Source organism: Dama dama, chromosome 22, assembly GCF_033118175.1.
Source record: "Dama dama isolate Ldn47 chromosome 22, ASM3311817v1, whole genome shotgun sequence".
In the NCBI taxonomy this organism is placed as follows: Eukaryota; Metazoa; Chordata; class Mammalia; order Artiodactyla; family Cervidae; genus Dama; species Dama dama.
In genome coordinates this window covers 35637659-35655847 of record NC_083702.1, presented here as the reverse complement: position 1 = coordinate 35655847, position 18189 = coordinate 35637659, and the positions used below count along the sequence as shown (strand labels likewise).

At 42.5% G+C, this 18189-nt stretch overlaps 1 protein-coding gene across 2 annotated transcripts in view; it reads left to right on the top strand.

Moving 5' to 3' along the window:
* Positions 1-18189, top strand: part of ITPR2 (inositol 1,4,5-trisphosphate receptor type 2) — a 556807-nt gene that overhangs the window by 495670 nt on the left and 42948 nt on the right. The window lies entirely within an intron of this gene.

The window sequence follows — 18189 nt, the reverse complement described above, 5'->3', positions numbered from 1 at the left end:
CAACTTTCATGTATCCATGATATGCATTTTGTTGTTCAGTTGCTAAGTCGTGTCCAACTCTTTGCGACCCCATAGACTGCAGCATACCAGGCTTCACTGTCCTTCGCCATCTCCCAGAGTTTGCTCAAACTCATGTCCTTTGAGTTAGTGAATATCATTGCATCCGATGCTGAAGCTGAAGCTCCAGTACTTTGGCCACCTGATGTGAAGAGCTGACTCATTGGAAAAGCCCCTGATGCTGGGAAAGATTGAAGGCAGGAGGAGAAGGGGATGACAGAGGATGAGATGGCTGGATGGCATCACTGACTCGATGGACATGAGTTTGAGCAAACTCCGGGAGATAGTGAAGGACAGGGAAGCCTGGTCTTCTGCAAGTCCGTGATGTCACAAAGAGCCAGACATGACTTAGTGACTGAACAATGACAAATCTTTGCATCTGATATAAATTCTCATATTCTTACAATAAACGTGGCCATATATTGGATTTTGCCCCCAAAACCATCCTCCAAAATTGTGTTAACTATGAGAATGAGGCCTTCGAAGAGCCATGACCTTCCTTAATGTGAGTCCCAAGAATGTGTGTACGCTCAATCACTTCCGTCGTGTTTGACTCCTTGTGATCCTGTGGACTGTAGCCTCCAGGCCCCTCTGTCCACGGGATTCTCTAGGCAGGAATACTGGAGTAGGTTGCCATGTTCTCCTCCAGGGGATCTTCCTGACCCAGGGATCGAACCCTCATATCTTGGATCAGCTGCATTGGCAGGTGGATTACTTACCACTAGCACCACCTAGGAAGCCCTATCCCAAGGATAACATTTTAAACACCAGAGTGTCAGGAGAGCCAGGTAGCAGCGGGTCTGTGTCTTCCCCTCTGGGAGCTTACATCCACTTAGGAAGGCATAAACTACAATATAAGGGACAACCAAAGAACATGTTCAGAGGCTAACATCTTACTAAGTACAAGTTAACATTGCACTGTTTTACCTTACCTGACAATATTTATGTGTCACAGGAGAGCTCCATGTAAATTGAGTTTTTTTTAATTCAGCATTTTTCATCCTATTTTATTATGGACATGCATCCTACTGTAAGTTATTTTCTCTCCATTTTTATATGACAGTGGGCAGAACCTAATATTGTTTCTTTTTCTCCATGTAGCCTTTTCTGCCCTCTCTTCCTTCTAAATTAGGAAACAGGTTATCATTTCGAGAATAGGCACTCACAGTCATCATTTATTCTTCATCTCAAGATGCTCAGAGACTATTTGTGTGAAACATTTTGTTTCTGCTTGCCAGGGGAAAATCATGTAAGCATTCATTTAACATGTGACCTCAGGACTTGGCTGGCGGTCCAGTGGTTAAAGCTCCATGCTCCTAATGCAGGGCTCATGGGTTCCATGCCTGGTTGGAGAACTACGATCCCATACGCCCTGTGGTGTGGCCAATTTTTTTTTTTTTTTTAATTTAGAAAAATAAGTAAATACAATGTGACCTCACACTGCTGTATTTTATCAAAGTTTGAGTTATATTTAATTAGTATATATTTATCAGTCATCTATTATGTCCCTTGGACTAAAGATTTGGGGGAATACAATGAAGTCTGAAACAATCCTTAAAGCCAAAGAGTTTAGAGCTTCCTAAGAAGAGGAGGTGAATAATAAACCTAAAGTTCAACAAACCAAGTTCCTTAAGAGTGGAACAGAGAAAAGTCTGAAGGCTTAACGATGTAGAGTGATAACCAACTAGAAGGTGGCGGAAGGGATTTGGGGTGTGTGTGTGTGTGTGTGTGTGTGTGTGTGTGTGTGTGTGTGTGTGTCTAATACATGAGACAGGGTAGAGTTTGTGCAGATGAGGAGTGTCTGCTGGATTAGGAGTGAGTTCCTATAAGAGGGAGCAGCCTAAAGAAAAGCCTCGAAATGGGACATTCAGACACTCGGGGATAGTTACTTGCCTGGTTTCACCAGCACATGGTTTACTTCTAAGGAAGTTCTGCAAGTTATGACCCAAAAAGTCAACTGGACTTTGGAGTAAGAGGTGTAGGTTTTGGTCATTATTTTCTTTCAACAAAAGAAGCCACAGAGGTTTTTACCTAAGGGAATAAATGTGGCCCAGTAGAGTGTTCAGGCAGAGTGGGCTGGTTTGGGGAAGGGAAAGTGAGAGGTGGTACTTGGCAATTGACAAGATTAGGAGGGGGCTGTGGAGGAGCAGGTGAAAGGCTGAGAGCTGAGCCAGGGACACCTGGCACTGTGAGCCTGGTCCTTGGGAGAAAGGCAGCGAATGGGTTTCAGAAAGTCTCTGTGAGGAGGAGAGAACTAGTCAGAGAAGAAGACTTGTTGATTTTGAAACAAGACAGGAGGCTGAGTCATGGCTTGGGAGAGATGGTGTACTGATAACAGCAGGAGTGTTACAGCCAGAAAGATCTGGATTAAAACCCTGACTAGCACGGATCTGCTGTGTGGTCTTGGGATCTTGGGTGAGTCTTTGAACCTCCCTGAGACTCTGCCGCCTCACCTGAGAGGCAGAAAATGGGTGTGAGATCAGTGAGATGATGTGTAAAAAGCGTCTTGCTCATGGTGGGTACTCAGTAATTGACAGTTTTCCCTGGGATAATCCACATGGAAAGACAGCTGGCGCCATCAGGTTAGCAGGTGGCAGGAGAGAGGAGAAATATAAAGAGAGGAGAAGAGAAAGCCAGAGACAAAACCTGGGAGATCTTGTCTCGAGGAAAAAGGAAAAAGACAAATAAAATAAGTAGAAAAGAAGACAATAAAAAGGGTAGAAGCAGCACCAGGGAGTGGAGTGTGTCAGAAGCCTAGAGATGAGCATTTTCAGTGTCAGAGTTCACAGCATCAGTTGTTGCAAAGAAGAGACAGGTCCAAGCCTTTGGATCTTGGGTAAGGAAATCCCCAGGTGACTGCCAAGAAACTGTTGACCCATCTTTAGTCTTGATATTAAGATCACCATTTTGCCGGGCTCTTGTCCTTGAATGTTTAAGCCTTGCATTTCCGTGTGTCCATCCATCCTCTCCTCTCTCAAGAACCAGGACAAGAGGGAGGAGAACCACAAACTTATTCGACCATGAAATGTCTCATTCTCATCCAAGCAGAGCACGTCCAAGAGAATAGGCACCAGTCCTGAACTTTAATGGTCAGGAGAAGGAAGAATGATATTAAGCTTAGGAAGGATGGAAACAGAAAGTCATTTGACTCTTAAGAGTGTTCATTTACTGAAATAGCCCTTTTGGAAAACTTATGAAAATCTGTAGCTGACAAACCCAGTTTGGAAAATTGTTACTCCAAGCTTCATGGAGATTATGGCCTCGTAATCTTGATCCACCAAGAGAGAGAAGATTTTAGAGCTCATGGCAAGTCGACACATGTCTGTAGCTCATTTCAAAGACAGTATTTTTCTCTTCCTCCAGGTCAAAGGTAATCACTCTTAACAGCTTGGTAGGAAACCCTCCACTTTCCTACCACTTCAATTTTTGGTCTTTAAAATTAGGTATGTTTACCAGCTTGATTTAAATGCTTGTTTATCAATAGAGCTTTAGAAGAAGTTTTCACGTCTTCATGATGGACATAGGTTTTACCCTCAAGGATTTATGCAAAATAAAATAAGGAAGTTCCTCATATTTGTTCATGAAACAACTCATCTGAATTCTACTATACTTTAAGTAAGCCCAATTTGAACCTAGGGGCCCTTAGCAAATGCTTCCTGTCTTCTGGTGAAATGAGAAAAATAAGAATATACCAAGTTTGGGGCTGTTTCTCCCCTCTGTGTATTTTTTCACCTCCAATCCATCAATTTTATGCTCAGGTAAAAATGAGTATCTGGTGGCTTCCCAGGTGGCACTAGTGGTAAAGAACCCGCCTACAAATGCAGGAGACATAAAAGACACAGGTTCGATCCCTGTATTGGGAAGATCCCCCGGAGGAGTGCATGGCAACCCACTCCAGTATTCTTGCCTGGAAAACCCCATGGACAGAGGAGCCTTCAGTCCAAAAGGTCACAAAGAGTCAGATAGGACTGAGGCAACTTGGCACGCACACAACATGCATAAAGAATATTTATACTCATATGCATTAAGGCATACATTGTAAATAAATTGATATATTATTTTTAGGGGTTAGATTCTTAGAAAATACATTTGTGCCTCTACACCCACCCAGTGACAGCGTCAAACCTCTAAAATATTCGTAGGAACTTAAAACTTCCTCACTCCTGCCTTCAGACCCTGCCTCAAGCTGTTTAACTATCCACTCTCTGAGTCTTTGAATTAACACAAAACTCTTTTGGGATATTGTTAGGGGAGATGTGAGTAGACCAAGGTATTTTGGGAATATATTTTCTTCTGGCAAACAAGTTCTCATTTTTTATAAGAGGATTGATATTTTGAGCTGGTGTTTATTGGGGACACAAAGTGGGAGACAGAAAAGGAAGGACCGTGCAGGAAAGTAAAAATAATGAAAAAGAACCCAATAAACTAGGAGGAAAGGGCCAAGAGGGCAAGTCCTGTAGCCTGTGCTAGTAATGGCCTGTGAGCATCACTAAGCCCCTTTGCTTCTGCCATTACCCAAAGGATGATATTGAAGAGAAACAAACAAAATAGAGATCATTAGAAAAAATGCCCAAGGCTTTTAGAGGTTTCTGTAACATTTTGGAGACATTTTCAGATTTTCAGTTGCTCATTTGCCGAGGTATGTTAGGGACCTTTGGGAATATTTAGTACTTAGTTTGACAAACAGTGAGATCGAAATCAGAGGTACCGGAAAAGCAGGTACCCTGCTTGTTCAGAGAACTGCCCACGTGTTCTGGTGTACTGGGTGGCAACCCAGACCCTGGCTGGCCATGCCCCATGACCATGGCTTTGGGGGGGATCAGTTCCTCATTTTAGTGCCTGGCACTTTTAAGCTCTTATGCTTATTTGACTCTTGACTAAAAATTATTTTTGGACATCGTGGTGATGTCAGCTGGGACAGTTTCACTTGTTCTTTTTTGGGGGGCTGGAGTTGTATGGGGGTTTTTTTGTTGTTGTTGTTAATTTTTATTGGAATACAGTTGATTTACAATATTATTAATTTCTGCTGTACGGTAAAGTGGATCAGATTTATACACACATACACACACACACACACACACACACTCTTTTAAAAATTTGTTTTCCATGTAAGTCATTGCAGAGTATTGAGTAGAGTTCTCTGTGTTACACCATAGGTTCTTGTTGGTTATCCATTTTATATATAGTAGTTTGTATCTGCTAATTCCAGTCTCCCAATTTATCCTGTCCCCCCTTTTCCCTTCTGGTAACCATAAATTTGTTTTCTACATCTGTGACTCTATTTCTGTTTGGTAAGTTCATGTATCATTTTTTTTTAGATTCCATGTGTTAAGTGATATCATAGAGTATTTGTCTTTCTCTCTCTGACTGACTTTACTCAGTATGATAATCTCTAGTTGCATCCATTTTGCTGCAAATGGTTTTATTTCATCCTTTTTATGGCTGAATAATATTCCACTGTGTATATATACCATACCTTCTTTATCCATTCATCTGTCAATGGACATTTAGGTCACTTAGCTATTGTCTTAGCTATTGAAATAGTGCTGCTATGATCACTGGGGCTCATGTATCTTTTCAGTTTAGTTTTCTCTGGATATATGCCCAGGAGTGGGATTGCTTGATCATATGATAGTATTTTTAGTTTTTTAAGGAGACTTCATGTTGTTTTCCATAATGATTGTACCAATTAACACATGTTTTTGTTAACATAATAGTTGTCGTGACACAAAAACAATTTTAAGTTTCTTGAAGGCCACAACTAGGAATAGAGTAGCTTTTGTTCTGTGTAAGACCAGGGCAGGTGATATCTGTAATATACATTAAAAGTAACTTGATAGACTTTGAGTGTCTCTTCTATGCCAGCAACTGTTCTGTGGTTTTGATACATAAGACTAAACAAGAAGTAATCTCTTCCCTCGGGCTTCCCACGTGGCACTAGTGGTAAAGAACCCGCCTATTGATGCAGGAGATATAAGAGACATGTGTTTGATCCCTCGGTCGTGAAGATCCTCTGGAGGAGAGCATGGCAACCCACTCCAATATTCTTGCCTGGAAAATCCCATGGACAGAGTAAGCTGGTGGGCTACAGTCCATGGGGTCACAAAAGAGTTGGACACAACTGAAGCAACTTAGCATGCACACACAACCTCTACCCTCAAGAAGCTCAAAACATTTATTGAATGAATAAATAAAATAATGAGTGAATTACCAAATGAACAGTTTCTTCTTAGCCCTCTGGTAGTTGGACATAATTTACAGAAAGATACACCAAAATAGCTGCACGAGATTAGACTATGAATTTCTCATTAGGCAAATGTCATCTTTTCCCCTCTTTTAAAATCAAAAGGTAAAGACGAAGCAGGAAGGGTATGCCACCTGAACCAAGTATCATGGATGCAATATTAAAAATCGGACGGCTGATCTGAGAGACTGGTGATTTAATCCCTCTGACGTCTGTCTAAGTATGTCTCAAGACCAGCTCCTCCCATACACACAAAGCCCTCAGGAGTGCACCTGAAGCTGCTGGTTTGGCAGAGGGGCAGGCATGCACAATGGTGGGTTGTTTGGCATGATTCACCCATCAGAATGAATTCTTGCGTGATCTATGAAGACTTCAGAAAGAGAGAGGTCATCCTTTAATGAGATAGAAAAGCAATCTAGTCACCCAGAAGGAAGGAAAAGAACTAAGAATTTACCAGATGTTGTTTTTCTGTGTCTGGAACTCAAAATCAATCTCGTTTAGCTCAACAGTATTTTTGAGCAGTAACTATTTCAGGAGGGAGGTGGGCTTATGAAAGACATCAGGTCTTCTAAGATTTATATGCACCCCTTCTGCCTCAGCAGCATTTGCTGACTTAATTGCTGCTTTATTGTCATGTGTTATAATTATGAAATTACACATTCTGATTCTATTATTTCCAATTTACACTAATTGTGTAATTGGATCTAATTAAGCCAATTATGAAACTGCTCAATCTTCAAAACCTATTTTAAAGACGTTGGAACATAATAAGACACTTTTAAAATGTTTACATTTCCAGGGAAGCAGGAGGCTAGAGGTTATAGCTTCAGAATGCACAATTAAGAAGTAAATGTCTACCTTCAAGGGAATGCCACCTCTACTGTCCACATTTTAAATCCAGACATGTGTCTTCAATTTAAGAGGCATCTTTTTTTCAGTTCCCAGCTCTGGATTTCATTCTTGTGGTGGGATCTATCCTTTAATTATCCTAATTTCCTCTTTAGTATTCATATATATGATCCATGAGTCACTAAATTTTTGTGTACATCTTAACATCTTTCTAATCCTCATCTTATGTTGAAATACAGAGATGCAAAAGGTAAATATTTCACAGTGTGGCTGTACCCAGAGTCTTCATCTTAAATACCAGAAGTGAGGGTGAAAGGATTGGGCCAAACTGTTTTAAATGAGATTCAGGGATGGAAGTGGGATGAGTAAGAAGGACCAGGGCAAGCACATGAGGCGTGGGCTTTTAGTTGTCATTGACTGATTTCCTGAATTAATCAGAAATTGAATCTGCTAGTATTCAGGTGCGTGCTTAGTCACTTCAGTCATGCCCGACTTTTTGCAACCTCATGGACTATAAGCCCACCAGGCTTCTCTGTTCATGGGATTCTCCAGGCAAGAATACTGGAGTGGGTTGCCATAGCCTCCTCCAGGGGTGTCTTCCAGACCCAGGGATCGAAACCACACCTCTTGCATCACAGGCAGATTCTTTACTGCTGAGCCACCAGGAAATCCCCTGGTGTCCAGATAATAGTCCTCAAAGTTCAAGAAGCCAAAGTGGCTCTTGTTAGTTTTTCTAATCAGTTTCTATGGAGAAGCTCAATGTCACAGAAGGAACCTGGGCCTCAGATTCTGAAGTTTGATTTACTAGGATTCTCTTTTGCAAGACCCATGATTTTTTCCTGATTCTTTCTGCACTTCACGTTACCTGTCGATGAAGAAAGCATAGTCAGCCAGTCAACACTCAAGAGTTGAACGAGCTGAATTGTGCCTGCATCCCAGAGGCCTCCTGCTCTGCCGGATCCTGTTCCATTAGCTGCCGGATCACGAGGCGAAGAAGCGGACAGGGATCCCAAGGAAAGAAGCTGGGCAGAGAAGGCTGCAGGGTCGTGGGGAGGGGAGCAGGACTTGGAGGGCTTGAGAGAGTGGGTAATCTGGAAACTAGGAAATATTGCAATAGTTTTAGCAACTAGTAAGGCCGTATCTGTGCAAACCAGCTAAACATTGACCCTGTCTATAGTAAGTAATATGCTATGAGGATTAAATGAAATCCTGCATACTAGCATTACTGTGACTCATAGAAACTGACATTTGATGAGTGCTACGTGCTCAGTGCTGTACTGAGTGAGTGACATGCATGATCTCTTTAAAGGCCTTGGATCAGCCCTAGGTGGCAGGCTGTTATGATTATCCCAGCTCTCCACAGGATTAAACTGAGGCTTAGAGAGGACTGGTAACTAGCTCCCAAACGGCACGGCCAGCGGGAAGGGATGCTGTGTCCGTTACGTGCAGTGGCCAGCGTGCGTGCTATTGTGCTGTGATGCTGTTCGTTACGTAAAACTACCAGCAGTGCTTCCCCTGAGGCGGGGTTCCAGCGCAAACCTCACGCTCTACAGAAGAGGGACCGCAAATGTGCCCTGCAGGCCGGGCCCAGGAGTCACTGAGCCAGAAGGCAGGAAGTCAGCGGACAAGCCTACAATGGCAGGAAGGCCTGAGAGAAATACAAACAGGACTGTCCTTGTTCAGAGCTGGCTGGCAATGGCATGCTTCCTGCAAAGATTAGAAGGGTTGCAACTACAATTATTACAGTGATAGGCAAGAAAGAAGCTATGGGACATTTTCATTTAATTTGACAAGCGTTTTACTGGGAAGACTGTACATGAGGCACTGATGGAAACAAGAATAAAACATCATTACTGCCCTTACAGAACCACCGGGTAACAGAAAGAACAGCTGTATTCTCCGGAAAGTGTAGTGTTAGTTGCTCAGTAGTGTCCGACTCTTTTTGATCCCGTGGATTGTAGCCTGCCAGGCTCCTCTGTCCACAGAATTCTCCAGGCAAGCATACCAGAGTGGGTTGCCATTTCCTACTCCGGGGCATCTTCCTGACCCAGGGTTTGAACCCAGGTCTCCCACACTGCAGGCAGATACTTTACCATCTGAGCCACGAGGGAAGCCAATCACCAGGAAACTATGGTGCAAATCACAACTCCTGTGAGAGAGATAGCATATGTTCAGACACATTGTAGCTGGAGAAATCTTAGAACAAATTATACCAGTGCACCCCTGATTTATCTACTTATTTATTTTTATCTTTTGGCCACGATGCACAGCATATAGGATCTTAGTTCCCTGACTAGGGATCAAACCCACTTCCCCTGCTTTGGAAGCACAAAGTCTTAACCATTGGACCACCACGGGAGTCCCTGACCCCTGATTTATTAAAGCTGTTCAGTGGTACTTAGAATAAAATGCAGGCTGTCCTCCTGGCCCCCTTATACCTACTTCACCAATCCTATTCCATCCCACTTTCCTTAGCTCAGGACAGTTCAATTACATTGATCCTGTTCTTTTCCTTGAGAATGCCACACTTTTGCTGGGTCAGAGCCTTGGCATGTGGGTGCCTTCCACTTGGAGTTGTTGTCCCCCAGCTATTCCCATGCCTGGCGCCCCTCCTGACATCCCTGTTCCAGTTATTTCCTTTCCTGTTACTCATAAGAGCACTTACACTCATCTGACCGAATATTGTTTTTATACTTGTTAGCAAGTTTATTCCTCTCCACTGCGACTCAGCCTTTTCCACATCTGTTTTGTTTACTGCTGATTCCCAGCCCCGAACTTAATGCCCAGTACATAGTGGGCATTTGGCATAGATCTGCTGAACAAAGGGAATAAGATATTGAGACACTGGAGCCCCAGTGACAGGACAGCCCTTTCTGGCTGAAGGCTCCAGGGACAAGTGCACAGAGAAGATTTGAAGGAGAGTTGGACCTTAAAAATGAGGAGGATGTGGTCAGGAGGGATGGAGGAAAATATATTCCAGGTGAGGTGTGTATCTTTAAAGGGAAAGGATAAGCAGAGAAAAAGAAGATGAATTCTAGGTATGCTGTGTGCTAGCAGCTTTGCATGTTATTTAATTATACTCATTTTCTGTACATTGAGGCTCAGAGAAGCTCATTACTTATCCAAGGTACTCAGTCAATAAGACTTGAACAAGAATCCAAACACTCATTTTTCTGGGACTTGTGTGTATGGTTTTACTTTAGCTTTGCGATCTCTTAGTGAAGAATCAGGTAGAACAACCAAGATGAAATATATATTAAATTCAGTATTGGAGAAAATGTAGGGGAGCAAACCCAAACACCAACCAAAAGGCATCCTTTGGAAGGAAGAAAGCACTTCCTGCTTCTCCAATATGTATGTTAAGTCAGGGGTTCTCCACCTCCAGAACCTAATGCTTGATCGTATGAGGTGGAGTTGATGCAATAGAAGTAAAGCGCACAGTAAATGTAATGCTCTTGAATCATCCTGAAACCACCCCCCAACCCAACCCCAGTCCGTGGAAAAATTGTCTTCTGCAAAACTGATCCTTGGTGCCAAAAAGGTTGGGGACCACTGTTTTAAGGAATTAGAATCCTTAGTTTTTAAGCTGTAATAGTTGAGGCATAATCCAAAATGTCTTGAAAATGCAGACCAATAAATTTTTTTTCATCATTTCAAGATTTGTTCATCCAGTAAAAACAGGCTCACAGGCTGAATGCTTAGTGGGCTGCCTAGGGATTCAGGGTTGAGGCAGAGAGTGTAACTTCCTTCCAGAAGCACTGGTGAAATACAGCAGACAGAGGCATCTAATAAAAGAGTGATAATGGCGTGAGACAGCAGCAGAGCCTGCTGTGGAGCAGACGGCCTGGGCAAGGAGGCTTCACGAGGTCATGTCTGGATGCTCGAGTGAGTCAGGAAATGAGGAGAGAGCAGGTGGAAGGAGCAAGCTGGCCTGTCTAGGGAAAAGAGTGAAGCTGTCCAGGAGGAAATGTAACTAGGAGCCAGATCACAAGGTCATTGTGTGCTTGGAAGTCTTTACCTCACCCTAAAAGCTAAGGGAAGCCCTTCAGAGTTATTAAACCAAAGAGACAAGGTCAGGTGTGCATTTTAGAAAGTATGTTTCATGACAGCGTGGGAAATATATTCAAGGGGGCCGTCATGGAGCAAGGAAAAAATTACCTAGCAGCAGTGATGGGAGTTGGTATGAAATACCACTGGGGATTGAGAAGAAATGATGAGGATGAAAAGATTCAGGCAGAAGACTTTCTGAAGGCAAGAGGAAGGAGCTTTCAGTCTTGGGTAGTGGTGGGTAGTAGGTTGAGAAGTGGGGCCCAACCCAACTCGCACAGGTTCATCGGGGGCCAGCTGAGGAGGTGTGATAATCTCAGTTGGCCTCATGGTATCCAAGGGCACAGGAACAATTTGGGTTTCTAAGTGCATGTGTCCAGTAAGAAACAGAATAGATGGGTCTCCAGCTCCCGCAAGGAGTTAGGAAAGATCAACTCCCACAGGGAGGAGATTTCCAGAGCACAGAACAATGCCTGGTATATGGTAGGCACTCCATAAAGATTTGTTAAATGACCATAGAGCTTATACCTCATGGAATATACTCGACAGCTGACTTTGGATGAAGTTTTCCAAGGGAGGGAGACTACACTATAGAGTGTGTAATTGACAGGAACATGCTCTTAGACACAGAACTGTAACCTGCTTAATCCTGATAATAACAACTAACAATAATAATAATGTCTAGAACCTGCCACCCAGATTTTACTCATCAAAAAGTGAACCCAGAAAAGATAAAAACAATTTTGGTAGGAGGGCACCAAAAGACAAATTTAACTTTTCATTGGCCGGCAAACTGAGCAGTGTTTTGGTTAGTTTGTGCGTATCTTACAACCCAACATTGATTAGTAAGTTTCAGGATGGAATTATGCTGCAAACCCAAATGTTTAGAGCAAAGCTATTTGGGTTTCATTCAATCTAAGCCTCTCTGAAGCCTCTTTGAATTATGACCCGTCCTAAGGTATTTATTTGAACCTTATAAAGGGATGTTCACATCTCTGATTCTCATAACCTTAATAAAAAGACTTCCTGCTGTGCTGAAGAAAATTCTTGTTTCCCAGTTCTGGTCATTACCGTAAGATCTTGTTCAATTCTCAGTTGGCTTTCTGGAATAATAATGTCCACATTGTTGGGACTGATACATTTTACTCAGAAATTCTGGCTTTCTTCCAGAGAGTAACAGATGCCATCAAAATGTAAGTTGTGGGAATGAGAACTATATACCGTAAAGCCACACAGCTTCTATCTAATGGTTTTTAAAAGACCGGCATAGCCTATGCCCCATATGAGTAATTAGTCAAGACAGCAATTAAGCTGAAACACTACATTTATGTTAGGTAAGGTTATCAGGCAACCTAGTTTCCATAGGGATTTTGGACTAGTTTTATCTAAGGGAATTCCTGAAAAATAATGGCTGAATTTTACAAAATTGATTCAGCACTTGTATTTCAAAGATGAGTCACTTAATGTCATGTCTGTGCAATCAGTTACTTTTATGAGGATTTAGAGATCGAGGTGTTCTGAAACAATAGCATAATTTGATAGCAAATAGATAATTTGCCCCGGCTCTGAATCTTGTTCCCTCACCTATAAATGGGGATCCTACTCCTCTTTACCATGATTCCTGTATGTATTCAACAAAATCACATCCATCCTTGTGCTTAACTCCTGGTCACTGGTCAACAAATATTTGATCATTCCACTTCTACTTAAAACATTGGCCGCTTAAAATAATACTCTTGTTCAGTCACTAAGTCATGTCCGACTCTTTGCAGCCCTGTGGACTGCAATACTCCAGGCTTCCTGTCCTTCACTATCTCCCAGAGTTTGCTCAAATTCATGTCCATTGAGTCGGTGATGCTGTCTAACCATCTCATCCTCTCTTGCCCCCTTCTCCTTTTGCCCTCAATCTTTCCCAGCATCAGGTTCTTTTCCAATGAGTCAGTTCTTCACATCAGGTGGCCAAAGTATTGGAGCTTCAGCTTCAGCATAAGTTCTTCCGATGAAGATTCAGGGTTGACTTCCTTTAGGATTAGCTGGTTTGACCTCCTTGCACTCCAAGGTCGAGAGTCTTCTCCAACACCACAATTAGAAAGCATCAATTCTTTGGCACTCAGCCTTTTTTATGGTCCAACTCTCACATCCATACATGACTACTGGAAAAACCATAGCTTTGATTATAGGGACGTTTGTCAGCATAGTGATGTCTCTGCTTTTTAATATGCTGTCTAGCTTTGTCATAGCTTTTCCTCTAAGGAGAAAGTGTCATTTTAATTTCATGGCTATAGTCACTGTCTGCAGTAATTTTGGAGCCTAAAAAAAGAAAATCTATCACTGTTTCCACTTGTTCCCCTCTATTTGCCATGATGTGATGGGACCAGATGCCATGTTCTTAATTTTTTTAATGTTGAGTTTTAAGCAAGCCTTTTTACTCTTATCTTTCACCCTCATCAAGAGGCTCTTTAGTTCCTTTTCACTCTCTGCCATTAGAGTGGAATCATTTGCATATCTGAGGTTGTTGATACATCTCTCTCAGCAATCTTGATTCCAGCTTGTGATTCATCCAGCCTGGCATTTCACATGATGTACTCTACATGTAAGTTAAATAAGTAGGGTGACAATATACAGCCTTGTCATACTCCTTTCCCAGTTTGGAACCAGTTCATTGTTCCATGTCCAATTCTAACTGTTGCTTCTAAATCTGCACACAGGTTTCTCAGGAGACAGGTAAGATGGTCTGGTAATCGCATCTCTTTTAAAAATTTTCCACAGTTTGTTGTGACCACACAGTCAAAGGCTTTAGCGTAGTCAGTGAAGCAGAAATAGATGTTGTTCAAATAATGTGGCTACATTTAAATACTGTTTTGCAGATTCATAGCATTCTTAAGAGTTTTAACATTCAAACTCTTTTCACATTCAGCACCACGTTCCTCTTAGAGATCAGGCAATAGTTAATTTATTTATTTGTTCAATAACTGCTACCTACCATGTCCTCTTGATGAAAGTAAAAGAGGAGAGTGAAAAAGCTGGCTTAAAACTCAACATTCAAAAAATGAAGATCATGGCATCCGGTCCCATCACTTTATGGCAAAAAAATGAGGAAACAATGGAAACAGTAACAGACTTGATTTTCTTGGGCTCTAAAATCACTGCAGATAGTGACTGCAGAAATTAAAAGATGCTTACTCCTTGGAAGAAAAGCTATGACCAACCTACACAGAATATTAAAGAGCGGAGACATTACTTTGCCAACAAAAGTCCATCTAGTCAAAGCTATGGTTTTTCTAGTAGTCATGTATGGATGTGAGAGTTAGACCATAAAGAAAGCTGAGCACTGATGGATGCTTTTGAACTCTGGTATTGAAGACGAGTCTTGAGAGTCCCTTGGACAGCAAGGAGACCAAACCAGTCAATCCTAAAGGAAACCAGTCCTGAATACTCATTGGAAAGACTGAATATTCCAATTTTCAATTTTCCAGTATTCCAATTTCCAATGTTCTTTGGAAAGCTGAAATTCCAATGCTTTGGCCACCTGATGTGAAAAACTGACTCATTGGAAAAGACATTGGGAAAGATTGAAGGCAGGAGGAGAAGGGGACGACAGAGGATGAGACGGTTGGTTGGCATCACCGACTCGACAGACATGAGTTTAAGCAAGCTCTGGGAGTTGGTGATTGACAGGGAAGCCTGGCGTGCTGCAGTCCATGGAGTCACAAAGAGTCGGACATGACTGAGTGACTGAACTGAACTGAACCATGTCCTAGGCACTACGATGTCTCCTGGAAAGGTGGACAGAGGAGAGCAGACAGGTGTGTCCTGTCATGGAATTTCCTGTTTAAAGCAGAAGGCAGATCCTAAACAAGTCAGGATGGTTTTTACATAGTGAATGTTATCTTTAGAACAGGCCGGGCAGAGGGACTTTCCTATCTTGTGACCTGATCCAAACTCAAGTCCTTCTGGCACTTGTTCCTTTTTGTTAAGCTGAAAGTTAGGAACTCACTCAAAATTGCTTGAACCATTGAATTCATTTGAGTCCTATAAGTGATTTTAGTGTTCATTGCTCAATCGTGTCCAACTCTTTGCGATCCCATGGACTTAAGCCCACCAGGATCCTCTGTCCATGGAGGTCTCCAAGCAAGAATACTGGAGTGGTTGCCATTTCCTCCTCCAGGGGATCTTCCCAGCCCAGGGATCAATCCTGAGTCTTCTTCATTGCAAACAGTTTCTTTACTATCTGAGCCACTGGGGAAGCCAAACCTTTCCACAAAGAGCTATGGTGTGTTGCTAGGAGAGGCTCAGAGAGGACTTGGGGGCTGGGCTGTTTGGAAAGACAGCTAGGAGCTGCCACTAAGTCAGAACAGAAGCACTGGGAAAACAGATTTTGTCTGGTTGACTTCAAGTTCCCCCTGGGGCAAGGATGGGGAGGGTGAAAACTTTGCCTTTATCTTGGCTCTGCGGTGGGAGCACAGGAGTCTGTTTCATTTCCAAGGAGTACATTTTAGGCTTCTTCAAGTGAAGAATTTACGGCATTTTTCAGTCATGTAATCACTTTTTAAATTTTTTCCCAACATTTGATAAAGTTCTAGTATAAAGCACACATTTCCCTTTAGAAAGAATATCCTGAGTTTAACTTCCCTTCTGCATTGGAGCTCTACTGTCATTATTAGCTTTTAAGGAAGGATTCCTAGTGTTATGTCATTCTGTGAGATTGTTGATTAGAATTTCAAACACAACTGACATTAAAAAAAAAAAAAAAAACACCAGTTCACCAGTTCATCTGAAATTCAAAAATAGCCAAACTCATGTGTTAGTCACTCAGTCGTGTCCAACCCTTTGCAACCCTAAGGACTATAGCCCGCCAGGCTCCTCTGTCCATGGAATTCTCCAGGCAAGAATACTGGAGTGGGTTTCCATTTCCTTCTCCAGGAAATCTTCCTGAAACAGGGATTTAAGCTGGGTGTCCTGCATTGCAATCAGATTCTTTACCATCTGAGCCACCAGGGAAGCCTGATTTATTTGCAGGGGTACTTGTAACTTGACAAAGAGACAGTTACCCAGGAATTATCTCTAGCCAGCTGGGTACCATGCTGTGGTATAAAGGCCCTTGGCCCTGGTTCTCCCTGTGACCTAGAGACTCAACTACCATGCACATTAATGCCTCACTCAGAGTGAGAATGGAAGTGGTTTCTAAAGTCTCTTCATCCTAGTTCTAAAATTCTGACAACTCTAATATTTAAAATATTTCTTTACATCAGATTTTGAGTATGTTAGTGTTTGTTTTCTGTTACAAGCTGAAAGCAGTTGGGATAGAAAGTAGTTTGGAGTGGTCCAAATTTGTTTCTAGGACTGACCTCTCCCCGACCCTTCCTGGAGTCTGGGTGTTAGATGTTAGATGGTCTGCTGTCCACAGGATTACACATCCATGCTGCTGGGGTTCCCTGGAGGACCACATTGGTTAGTACCAGACCGTGAATTACCCTCTAAGACCGGGAGCCTCACCTCTGAGAAACCTCTGTGGTTTTGGTGGGGTCCCTGTATTGCGGGGCCTCGGAGACTTCCTGTTTCCCGAGCTCAGGTTCTAGTACAATTTGGAAGCACTCAACCCAGGAGACAAGGACATAGTGCCAACAGATATGTACAAAGATAACTCATATTACTGGGAATGATAAAATGTACGGTTACTTGAAAGGACCGTGTGTTTCTCACTTGGCCCTCTAGCACATAGCTCACTTGTGCACAAGTACCTGAGGATGAAGTAAGAGGGGAGAGTGTTGCAGGGGAACTGCTGAAGGATACTGTATGGGAGGACACAGCATCGCATGGTGTGTAGACGCGGACAGTGGGGGGGGCTCATGCAAATACTTTTATCTTCCTGTGTCTCAGTTTTTTCATCTGAAAAGTAGGTAAACATCTCTACCTCTATGATTTGTATGATGATTAAGCAAATTAATATTTATACAGTATCTGACACACAGTAAATATTACATTAAAATTTAAAATATGTATCAGAAGCTGCTATATAACACAGGGAGCTCAGCTGGGTGCTCTTTAATCACCTAGATTGGTTGGATGTGGGCTGCAAGAGAAGCTGAAGAGGAGATATATATATGTAAACACACTCACACACTTATAGCTGATCCACGTTGTACAGCAGAAACGAACACAGCATTCTACAGCAATTATCCTCCAATTAAAAAAATTATACAGACCACACTCAGGAAAATAAACTTTTATATGATGAAAAATAAAATCAAATAGCAGATCAGAATAGCATTTCAAGGCTCAAGAAATTATTATTTATTCAACAACTTTTCTGTTTAGTGCCTTCCATGCCTGTAACAGTGGGTTAGGTCATGTAGGAGAGCACAGATAAAGGACAGATGAATTCCCAGCTATCAAGAAGCCTGTGCCTAATACAGAGAGCATAATATGTGGTCACCAAGATTGGTTAGTAACACCAGGTAGCAAAAGAGCTGCAGATGAGGAACTGTCCTACAGGTTGGGGAGAGCTGGCTGCGTGTAGAGGAAAGAGGCAGATCTGAGTAGTGATATCAAAGCATAAGGGGACCCACCCCTGGATTAGATGGGGGCTAAGTGGTAGCAGTAGCGACAGGGCAAAAGGCTGGAGGAAGGGAATCCAGTGAGCATCACTCTGATGGGGAATGTGATGGAAGGAATCTGTAAGGGAAAGGAAGGGTGTGGTGGGACGAAGACTGGACCAAGAGCAAGGATGGGCTGTTGTCCTTTTCCCCCACCTAGGAACCAGGCAGTTCTGTCCCTGTGCCCAACTTTCCTGGCTTTTCTTTCTGAGGTTTCTTGTTCTTCCAACTTTGTCTCCTGCTTTCCCTCCACTGGGAATGCCAGTGTTCAGGAACTAAAGTCCCCACTCCTGGCCAAGCCCACTAAGACCGCAAGCCCTTGATAAGAGCACCTGGTCATATTTTTACAAAATCCTCAGCACTGTCTGAAATGATACGTGAATGCATGTGCTAACT